Source organism: Emydura macquarii, unplaced genomic scaffold (assembly GCF_026122565.2).
Source record: "Emydura macquarii macquarii isolate MOO-44397 ecotype Brisbane River unplaced genomic scaffold, CSIRO-AGI_Emac_v2 contig_3692, whole genome shotgun sequence".
Taxonomy (NCBI): Eukaryota; Metazoa; Chordata; order Testudines; family Chelidae; genus Emydura; species Emydura macquarii.
The window spans coordinates 6,278,154-6,290,284 of record NW_027133829.1 but is presented as its reverse complement, the minus strand read 5'-3'; positions in this window follow the sequence as shown (position 1 = coordinate 6,290,284).

Genomic DNA, 12,131 nt, shown 5'->3' with positions numbered 1-12,131 from the left:
TTTTAACAAGAGCTGAATTTCTGTGCAGAGATGATTCCCCAACAGCCTTTTCTCTTTTAGTTCTCATCCAGACACCCCAAAAGAACATAAAAAAACTATAAAACGCCCTAATACGACTGGTAGCACTGTGTCTTACCAGGAGCCTCACGTAGTATTTTGTTTAACAAATAAAGCATTTTACTAGCGAGTAAGAGAGAGCAGACATCCCCGCTGGGTTTTCAGGCTTCAGAAAACAAGGATTCCTTCCCAAGCCAAGTATGCTAATTTCACCTTTGGAGAACAATTTCTTTCTTTATGCCAGGTTTGGTTAGGGTAGATACAGCAATAAAACATGGGATTTATCTCACATCTGATGAGCTCTATATGTCAGTTTTAAAGCTAAAGCTGTTTTGAAAAAAGCTGGAGGAAATTAGCACATTCCTGTCTGTTACAGGGACACCATCAAGAGGAAAAACATAATTTTTTTTAACCTGGTTCCCTGCTAACATTCTAATTAGCGACACTGAAATAATTGTTTTCTCCATGGCTGTGTCTACACTGCACAGGTAACCCAGGTGATGGGCATCCAGGTCTGAGAACCCAGTTTAGCCACGCCTGAGTGTGAGCATCCCCATGGCAAAGCCATGCATGCATTACTTCTCCTCACTGTTTCTGTGCTCAGTTGTATGTTGCTGGGAGCATATTCCATCTCTTTGGGCTGAGATGCTGTGGGATCCTGTCCCAGTCAATTGCGGGAGAACTCGTCTGCCCTTTGAAAGTAATTATGGGAGGGAACTGGAGGACTATCAGCATTGAAGTGATGTAGCCTGCATCCTCACTGCAAAGTGGGTGGGTTCCCGCCCAAGTTTTAAGTGGAACCTGGGCTCTAACCCATGTCCCCAGCAGAATAAGCTAGTCTGGACTTAAAGCACTTCGAAGTTCAGGAGGGAAGCTTTTCTGTGTGGATAGTAGGAGGGTTTGGGCTAAAACCTGCTTAAGAGCCTAAGTTAAATGTACAGTATAGGTATACCCCATAGGATAGACTCTCCACTGGCTCAGGTCCTTGGATCGGCCTGAGCTGTGTTTGGAGTGGAACATGATACTGTAGGGGAAAAGTGGTTTTATCCAGGCCACCTTTCCATTCTCCTGAACCTCAACCAGGCACCAAAGTGGTCTGTGGCCTAATTCAGAACATCCTATTTTAAGTCACACCGGGAGATACTGCTTCACTGGCCCAGAGTGCTTGATACTGGTATTGTTTGATGCCAGAGACTGATGGGAAAATCTCAGAGAAGAGGCTTGGGTGTCACTCAGACCCATGTAACAATCTAGATGAGAGGATGGAACAAAGCAGATTTCAGAAATCGTCATAATCAGCATGGCGTATCTCGAAAGGGTGGAGCCTTCTTGCAGACTGGCAGCCACGTGGTAGAGTTCAGAAAACAACATCTAAAAGGGGGTGGGGGAGGAGGAATCCTGGCCCCATTGAGTTAACCGGAGTTTTGTTATTGATTTCAATAGGGTCCCAGGATTTTACCTGGGCTCCCTAAGTGGGTGTCAGATTCTCAGCTGGAAATTGCCAGGATTTAAGTTTCTGGCTTCAGAAATATCACAGGAAACAACAGATAGTTTTCAAATCTTGCCCTTCAGTTTTTAATGGGGGATGTAAGCATGTGTGACTGCCACTATCTTAGCCGACACGAGGAATTGAACTGGGTCCTCCGGAGCTAAACTCATGACTTCTGTAGCCTGGGCCATAGCTTCCTAGTTTAGGCTGTACATTTTTAATCTTTGGGGACTGGGCACAGAGGGGGCCAATAACACACATTCATCTGTGGGTGATACATGCAGTATGGTTTGTTTGTTTTTTAAAAAAGAGAGAAATGGGCATGAACCAAAACCCAAATGGCGGGGTTTAAATTAGCTGTTACCACTCAAGAAAGAGATCTTGGCGTCATCGTGGATAGTTCTCTGAAAATATCTGCTCACGTGCAGCAACAATCAAAAAAGCTAACAATGTTAGGAACCGTTAGGGAAGGGAAAGCTAATGAAACAGAAAATATCATACTGCCACTATATAAGTCCATGGTACACCCACGCCTTAAATACTGTGTGCAGTTCTGGTCACTCGACCTCAGAAAACATATATTGTAAATGGAAGAAAGGACAAAGAAGGGCAACAAAGATGATTAAGGGTATGGAACAGATTCTGTATGAGGAGAGATTAAAAAGACTGGGACTATTCGTCTTGGAAAAGAAACGTCTAAAGGGGGATATGATGGAGGAATATAAAATCATGACCGGTGTGGAGACAGTGAATGAGAAAGTGTTATTTAGCTCTTCACATAACACAAGAACAGGGATCACCCAAGGACCTTAAGAGGTATCAAAAGGAAGTATTTCTTCACACAAAGTACAGTCAACCTGTGGAACCCATTTGCCAACAGATGTTGTGAAGTCCAAACTATAACTGGATTAAAAAAAGAATCAGATAAGTTCATGGAGGATAGGTCCATCAATGGCCATCAAGATGGTCAGAGATGCAGCCTCATGTTCTGGGTGTCCCTAAGTCTCTGACTGCCAGATGTGGGGCCTGGATGACAAGGAATGGATCATTTGATAATTCCCCTGTTCTGTTCATTTCCTGTGAATCATTGGCCACTGTTCACTGGCTTCTGCAGTTTTCTGTTGCCTCTTGTGTTAGGATGTAGGTGGCTACCCTGGTGTGTGATCTGAGGCAGTGCCATCCTTCTACCCCAACTTCAACCTCACGGTGAACCCAGTGACAAGATGCCAGCGCTTGCGGCAGGGCAAGCACCCAGCCAGCCCTAAGCATCAGAGAATAACGATGTGAAAAGTGCAATGTCCAAACACACCATCTACAGCGGGAAGACAGCTTTGTGACTGGAGATGGTTGAAAAATGGTGGGTTTTCATGGAACACGTCGAAATAATGTTAATGACACTGGTTTGGGAAAGGAACAATTTTTGTGTATTAAAAGTTTTTCATGATGTTTTATAGAAAATTTGGGAAGTGTTGGAAAATGTTCTGTTTTTTACAAATTTTATTTATTTCCTTTTTTTATTGTCTATTTGCACCCTCTGCTTTTTTCCCCTCCCACTAACCAGGAAGAAGGGACAAAAAGCATGGAAATAAACAAAAAAAACCCAATTTTTGCTTTAAAAAATTGAGAAAAAGTTCAATTTTGATAAAACAGCCATTTTTCAACCCAAAGATTATTTAGAACTAAAAAAATCCAACCAGCCTGATGCATGATCTCTACCAGTTCTTTCTTTCTGTGTGTGCGCCTCCATATTCTTGTCTGTGAAATGGGATAATGATACTGAATGATCAGGTGGGGCAAAGGTTGTTTCATTTTGCTGCTGGGTCAGCCTGAGACCTTTGTGCTTGGAGGTCTGTGGATGAAAAGCACTAGGTAAGAACTTGATATTATTAGCTCTGGTAGTGGTGGTTAAACTGAGTGAGACCTGCCCTTACTTAGATCAACCTTGCAGGCCCCTCTCTTCACCTTTCTCTGGAGGGTCTTGTCTTCCCCAGTCTGTGCCATGAGAAGCAATAAAGAGAATGGATCCCATACCGCGGGAACGTTGCAATGAAAACTATTTTATGTTGCAGAGAGCAACATGCAGTTCAGAAATGGCAGAGAAAATAGCATCCTCTACGTTCTTCTCTTACAGGTATTTTTTTCTCTCTGCTACATCATGCAAGGAATGAGTGTGCTCCTCTTAACAGGCTTCTGTCTGACAGGGACTGCTTTGCCTGGTTGAGGAGAGATCCCTTTGCAAATCCCTTTTTATCTCTTAATCCCTTAATCACCTGTTGAAGGGATCACAGCGTACATATTCCACACATGTTCAGCAACAATCCTGCTCCTCTGAATTGTGTGCTTGTCATTCAGGTCCTGGTGCTGGTGGTAGGAGTGTTCTGGGCTCTGTACATGCAGATAAGTTTAATTGAAACATTTGGCTATAGCGCACATCAGACTAAATATTGCAAGACTCTTCAGTTCCAATGGTTTGATTTTTATTTTAAAAATAGAAGGTTTCCTATAATTTTGATCCTCTTAATTATTTGATCCTCTTTTCAACTGAAGGGGGAGACAGTAGGGAATACAATACCAGGTTTCTCTACCGCAATGAATTATTCATTCCCACTGCTGTGCAGAAGTGTATGTGTCATCCACCTTAATGCAAACAGCTGGCACAAGTCTATTCCCAAAGTTTGTGTGTCCTGTAGAGACAGGGAATTTAGACTTCTGGGTTCTAGTCCCCTCTCTGCCACTGACTCCGTATGTGACCTTGGGCACGCCACTTAAACAGTCTGAAAGGCACTCTAAAATGGGAATAATGCACATAGTGCAGAAAGGAGATTTTAGAATAGTCGTCAATAATGCAGTTTGAGCTCCTCAGGTGAAAAGTCCTGTAGGTTTCAATGCCACCTATTCACAACCATTTCAATGCAACCTATTCACACTGGAAAGCTCCTTGCTGCAGATCTAGAAAGTGAATTTCATGTTTGTGAGGAAAGCAGAAATGTGAGGCTTGGGCCAAAGCCCATTGAAGTCAGTGTAAAGTCTCCCGTTAACTTCAGTGCTCTTTGGTTCAAACTCTTCAAGAGGAAAGGTGGAGTCATGATTAAAGTACAGGGCTTGAGACATAGGTGCGCTGGGCTCTAGTCCAAGGCCTGTGAGGCTACTGACCTGAGTACATTGACGTCAATAGGAAGGCTTTGGTTGGGGTTGGTCCTGCTTTGAGCAGGGGGTTGGACTAGATGACCTCCTGCAGTCCCTTCTGACCTTAATCTTCTATGATTCACTGATTTGGATCAGGCCATATGGCCAGCTCTCATACTTGGGTCAGATATTTCCAAAAAGTTCAGCTCCCATCCAGGAACCAGAGTAAGTGGCCACATTTTCAAGAGGCCAGTACATGGGGGGTAGGTTGGGTGCTCAGCCCTTCTGAAAAACGGGCCATTAGTATCACAGTGGGAGCTGCTGGATGGGAAGCACCTTTGACAAATCTTTATTTAGGTGCCAAACTGGGAGTTGAGCTCTCTGGAAAACCTCGCCCCATTTGTGTATTCTTGGTCAATTCACTTTGCCTCCATTTCCTCGTCTGGTGTTTGGACCTGGGATAGAAGTCTGGGGACATCTGTACTTGAAACAGATTTAAAGGGGAAAAAAAGCAGGGTGAAAGGAAGTGCTTACCTCACAATCATTTAAAAAGGGCTGTGACTTTTCACAAAGTTTAATCGAACCGCAGAGAAGTCAATTGAGTTCAATGGCCTAAGAAATATTTCCAGATGACTGTCCTTGTGCTTCATGATGTCCTACAATAATGTCAAGTGTTAACGTATAAAAGCAGGATCAAGGCAAACAGAAAGGGTGCCCCTCACCTCACCAGTCTGGATTATAATGTCCACAGAGGTCTCTCTTCTAGCCTAGAGGCACCAGTCATGACCATTCCACATGCTTTATTCCATCACTCTAAATTTGTGGGGTAAAACAAGACCTATTCACTCTTCACGTCTGTGTCTATCTCCTGTGTCTACCGTGTAGACACAAGCGTCAGTCTTTGTCTGCTAAAGATGGCTCTATGATTTTTTAAAAAAAAGATGGTTCCCACAAAGGTAATTAAAAAACAGATTATCTTCACTCAAAACATCATTAACAGCTCAATAATGCCTGTGGGTTGGAGAGGAGGAGTTTGAGGCCATAAATGAACTTCACTGGGGAACAAATTAATGATTTGATATGTCAGGTTGGTCAGGGACTTAAGGTTTGTGAATCTCACTTTGTTTAAAAAAACCACGCTGCTATAAAAATTCCTTGGCATTGTTAAAAGCAACTAAAATGTTTCAGATCTCCCTTCTGGCTTTTTTTTTTTTTTCTTCCTGAAAATGTTTTTGGAAATGAAATATTTTTCAGGTTGTGTCTTAAATTTTTCTATCCAAAAAAATAGATTTTTTTTCAAGAAATTAACAAAAAAAAGTCCACAATTCCCAACAAATACTGACCATTTCTGTCCAGCTCTATCTAATCAAAAAACTTGTAAAGTGCTTGTAAAACATTTATGCAAACTTCCAGGGTGCACAAATAGGACTTTTTTGCAAGACTTTCCGAATCCATCCTGATTTCATGCAGTCCCCAAACCCTATTATAACAGCCTGCAGAGTTTCTCATCTGTTGTCTCTTGTATTATACTTAAATGGCTTCTTGGGGCAGGGACCCTCTTTTTGTTCTGTATTTGTACAGCACAGAGCATAATGGGCTTTGTGGCTAGGACCCCTCGGTGCTACAGTAACACAGATAATAGTTCATGATACACAGATTTCCACGGCTGCCTTCACAACCCCAACCAGAGAGTGCAGACGTGTGAGGGAATAAAAAGAGTGCCAAACTTCTCCTAACTGTAACCAGATCTGATTTAAATCTGGGGTGAAAGTAAGTCAGGACCAGCTACTCAGCGGAGGTAAATCAGAAGAGCTGTACTGACTTAAGGGGTGGCCAAAGACCTGGCCCTGGGGTATTATTTCATTTTGTAGTATAAATATTTGTATATTCGTATTAAATATTTATTATATTTAAAATATATAATAAATATAAATATAAAATATATAATATTTGTGTATTTGTAGTAAATATGTATTACATATTTATACCACAAATGATATATTTCTAGTATAAATATTTGTAGTATAAATATGTAGTGGTTATTATTTAATTTTGTAGTAGAAATATCCTGCAACAAAGCAAAGGATAAACATTTCACTATATAAGCCAGGGACTTTTGGACCCCCTGGAGGTCTCATCCTACAACACCTTGCATGCAAAACCCCTCATTGACCCCCAGTCGGCATTCTGAGCATGGAGTACTGGAGGTATCGGTCAGGATGTGTAATTACCATACCCAAACTAACCACATAGGGTCTGATTTAAATACCGTTACTCCCATTCAGTAGTGATGTGTGGAGTTAAGGTGTCTGCATCTGTCCCTAAGTTGTTCCATGGCATTTCTTTACCAAGTTAGACCTGCAGAGCAGCAGCCTTACAAACCAATGTGTTTACATTGCCACCTTGCAAAACAAAATGCGACTGGCTTCAATTTCCATGCCATTAAAGCTTTTGCTTGAGGGTGCTGTGTGACATTTTTTATTTGGGATGCATAGCGTACTGTAGTGACAGTAACAACGTCTGCTCGCCATATCATTCCAAGGCAAAATAGCTCTCTTAGCCGTGCGGGTGTTGATGACAGATGTTTCAGATCAATTGCTGGAAAGAGATAACAGGAGCGTCTTGGATCATTACAGGACATGAATCTTTAAAAGTAATTATAGGTGGCAACAACCAAGATGACAATCGAATCCCTCCAGTCTGCAGCTTGCTGCAAACAACAACCACAAGGGCTATTTCCCTGTTGGAACGAGCCTGACTGACGGCATGATCCTGCCGTTTGATGTGGAGTCACAGTGTGCATGCTAAAAAGGAGCAATTTTCTTATTACTCCATTTCTTGTTAGTATAGCAGATCTAATTGGAATCTGAGGGAGTCTGCAAAGCAATTGGATGGTAATTTTCTTCCTTTTGCATAATTGTAGGGGAAAAAATTCTCTTTGCATGAGGTGGTCTTGACTTTTCATATTTCACGTTTCATACACACATGCCTCGTGAGGAGGCAGAGGCCCCACACCAACCGATGGGCCCCGCTAGCCTTCTTCCGCTATACCTGCAACCACTGCCAAGCCGGGCGGGGAATAAAAGGAGTGAGCCTGGCTGAGGTCAGAGCTGATTGGCCAGGATGGAGGAAGGAGCTCTGCCTCTCTGCCTATAGGGAGCTTTGCCTGCAGAGTTACAGAGACACAGGCCTGCTAGCTAGAGCAACCATGGAAGAGGAATAGTTAGACCCCAAGAAGCCCGTGATGCATGGGAATGATGCATGCTTGGGAATCAAGCCAGAAGCAAAGAGCCGGGAAGCCCCATGGGTAGACTGGTGGGTAACCCCATATTGAGATGGGTTTGCTTTTTATTCCAGAACATTTTAGTGCCAAGCTCCTCCATCACTCAGAAGGGGATAGGACGGAAGGGATAATTAGCTGGTGGGCCAGAGTATACCTCAGTGGACACCGGAGACAGAGCCTTCTTCCCCCCGGAGAGACGTTTCAGCTTGGAAAAGAGAGGCTATGATAGAGGTCTATAGAATCGTGACTGGTGTGGAGAACGTGAATGAGGAAATGTTATTTACTCCTTCATGTAACACAAGAACCAGGGGTCACCCAATGAAATTAATAGGCAACAGGTTTAAAACAAGCACAAGGAAGTACTTCTTCACACAATGCACTATCAACCAGGGGACCTCTTTGCCAGGGGATGTTGCTAAAGTGAAAACTATAACGGTGTTCAAAAAATAATTAGATAATTTCATAGAGGATAGGTCCATCGACATCTATTAGACAAGATGGTTAGGGGTGCAACCCCATGCTCTGGGTGTCATGTCTGACAGCCAGAAGGTGGGAGGGGATGACCGGGGATGACAGGGGATGGATCACTGTTTAGTTCATTCCCTCTGAAGCACCGGGCACAGGCCAGTTCCGGAAAACAGGGTACCGGGCTAGATGGACCATTGGTCTGACCCAGTATGGCTGTTCGTACGTCCCTATCTTAACATGATGGCCAGCACAAGTAAATTTGACCCACATCCACTGGCTGTGGGGCTTTGTCCCCCTCCAGTGGTGGACTGGCCACACACACACACAGGGGGAATGAGCCCGATACAGCCTTGGCTGAGTGAACTGTGTCGTTGCTCAAGTGGTCAAGGTTTATGCTGAGATCCCCACTACAGCTGACCCCATCAGGGCTACAGCTCAGCGCAGCGTCTGAGGTATAATGCTTTCCGAGGTTACTCCTAGGGTGGGGTAATTACGCACCTTCCTTTGCTCACAGTCTAATCCTATTACGTTGTTTTGCCTTCCTGTGGGGGTTATGACCCAGCATGGTTCAAGCATCTCGAGGCACCCCTTACGAATGATCTCAGCTGAGGCCCCCTCACATGTAATCATTCAAATCCCTCCAAACCAAGCTTATGATTAAAACTGGGGGCAGAGGTATGAAGAGTGAGCCAGAGGCAAGGACAGGAGGTAGGTAATCATGCCCAGGGAGCAGTCAAAGGGCCCTGAAGAAGCCTCAGTCATTCTGCCCCCCCAACCCTAATCAATCCATTCTGATCCCCCAGTCCTTTCTGCCTGCCACCCTCAGGAAATCTAGGAGTGCTGCTGTGACCCGTCCGTGCCCAGGGTAGCCATCTGAAAATGCCAAGGTCAGGGCAGGCTGCAAAAGGAGAGCAGATTCTCCCAACACTGGTGGGTGACCCTGAAGTCAGACTTCCCAACCAGCCACAAACAGTGCTACTGTTTCCCCACACTGGTTATCAAGAAGCCAGTACACAAATACACACAGCCCCCTTTACTGCATTTCAGTCTCCGGCTCCCAATCAGCCACTAGCTCCAGTAAAGAGACCAGTTATTTAAAACTCTATGCTCTTTACCAGAAAGGTTTCTCCTGACCCCAAAGGGTCAGCCACAGTACCAGATCAATATAAGTTTGGATCTTACCCAAAATACCACGCTGCCAGCCAATCCTTTAGCAACTAAAACTAAAGGTTTATTATAAAAAGAAAGGAACAAGCTATAAGAGAAATGTTAAAGGATTAAAGCAATCAGACACATACAAATGATTTGAAAGTCCATATATATCAGGTTTCTAGTAGAACTGTGGAGTTTGCAGGCTTGTCTAGTCCCTCTGGTGTACATCCAGTACCTGGATGGGTCTCAGTCCTTTGTTTCACAGCTTCAGTAGATGGGTTGATCCAGAGGTAGGTGATGACTGAAAGACAGACTAAAGACTGGTGACTGAAGACAAAATGGATCCTGGGCAGCTGCCTTTTATGTCCTTTGGCCTTGGCCATGCTGCTTGTGGAATTTTGCAGAAACCAAAATGGAGTCCAGAGTCACATGAGTAAGTCCTGGTGACTCATCAGGTATATCCCTGGCTTCTCCCCTGGGCCCCTTGTCCCTGTGAATTTCTTAATGGGCCATTAAGCAGGCTAGTGCTGCAGCCATCCTGTCTGGGGTGTGACCCAGACACAGCACAATTTGAAATACAGATATATCAACCATATCCATAACTTCCATTACACACATAACACATGAACATAAACATCATCATATTACTTAGCACATTACAGCCTTTCTAACAGTACCTGACATGGCATAGCTCATATGAATTATTATGGTTTTGACACACTGATGTCAAACAATACAATAAATGCCTCCCCCCCCCCCCCCCCCCCCCCCCCAATCCAGCCAGCGTGACAGCTGCATCTTCAGTAGGGCAGGAAAGGGCACTTCCGTAAATGACTTTTCGGTGCAGTGGTTCAGCAAGTGAATAGGGCACAAAAACGAAAGGCTTCAGTATTAGCTTGCCTGGAATGACATTTTACTGCATGACATTGGGAAGAGAAACCCATGGTTGTACGGCTGTCAGCTCACATGCGGTAAAGATCCCTAGGCACTGACCTTAACCTAAATAAATGTTATTGTTTAACAGTCTCATGCTGTAAATATACATGGTGCTTTAAGGACAATGGAAAAGCCAAAGTCCCTGCCTTTAAGAATTAACTTCAAATGAAGTTAGTGGTATTCCGTCTTTTTACTTTAGGGCTGAATTTGGCATAATCCATCTAGTCATACATGGTGCTGTGTGTCAAGGTATGGTTATAATAGATTAGAGCTTAATTTAGGCTTAATTAGAGCTAAAGAAACAATTTGCGACAAATAATTTATTAGACAAATTTAACCCCATTTTCTTTTCAGGAGTGGGTTGTAATCAGGTTACCATTTTTTCAAGTTTATTAATCGTACATTCATCCAGGAATGTTAACAAATAGTTTATGATCTGAATCTGAACGGTGGCAGTCAGTTTTGATTGGACACGTAAGTCACATGGTTTCTGTTCCTTGGTAGGATGAGCATTATCATCAGAATCAGGTATTCAGTCTGAAGGCTCACATTGGCCAGCCCAAAACTTGCTCTCCATGAATTTTCTCCAACATTTCCTTAAATGTTGTTTCCACTGGCCACTAATCCCATTCCCTGAAAGCAAACAAAAGCATTGCAGTTGCAGCAAACTCATTAAAAAACAGCGAATATGGAAATAGCAACAAATGGATCTGAATATTGGACCCAACCTATTCAAAACAGGATAGGAATATAAAGGTTCCAGGGATCACCCCGTACAGTGATCACCCTGTAAGCCTCTGCTCCACCACAGGGCCAGTATAGCATTGCCAGGTGATGCCAGTTGATGTATTGTCCGTTAAGTTCCTTGGGTCACAATATGCTTCCCAGGTTGTGTCTGGGCCAGGGCCACCCCTTGTTCAGAGTAAATTATAAAATGATGAACCACTACTGAATAGTCGTGCCCAGAAAAGTTTGGCAAACCAGTTGTATTCGGACAATGAATCAAGTCTGTCTCCGTTTGGGACCCCAGCTAAATGTGGTGCAAGCTCATCTGAAGTCATTATGGATATCTGAGTCCAAATCCAGCTTCTCTTCCTTCTTTTTAAACTCCAGGCTTACAACCCTACCCTCTTCTTCTTGACTGACCTGGGAATTGCATCTTTGCTTCCCACCTCCATCCCATTTTAATAACTCGGGATGGATGAATTTCAAATAATTCATCTTCAGTCAATAAATACCACCCCAAAAGTCAAGATCCTTTTCTGAATGTTAGTCAAAACTATCCACGCTTCTTGGATTTTCAAGAAATTGGTCAAACATCTCATTGGCATTGGTCTTTCTGATGATAGTTCGTATGCAGTAATTTCTGCTTCCCGATGAATGAGAAATACCATCAGATGAGACACTTGTTTAGCAATATTTTAGCATTTCTGGTCAGAAACAAGTCTTGCAAAGGGGTATAACAAAAAGATGAAGAAAGGTCAGAAAAAAAAATATTCAAACTTTATTTCTAAACCTAAATGTTTTAGGGGCTAGTTTGCTCAGCCCTAATAATAACCACCATCCAACTTTGGATCAGGTCATCCCATGTAGCAAAGATTCTTAGCACGTATGGTTCCC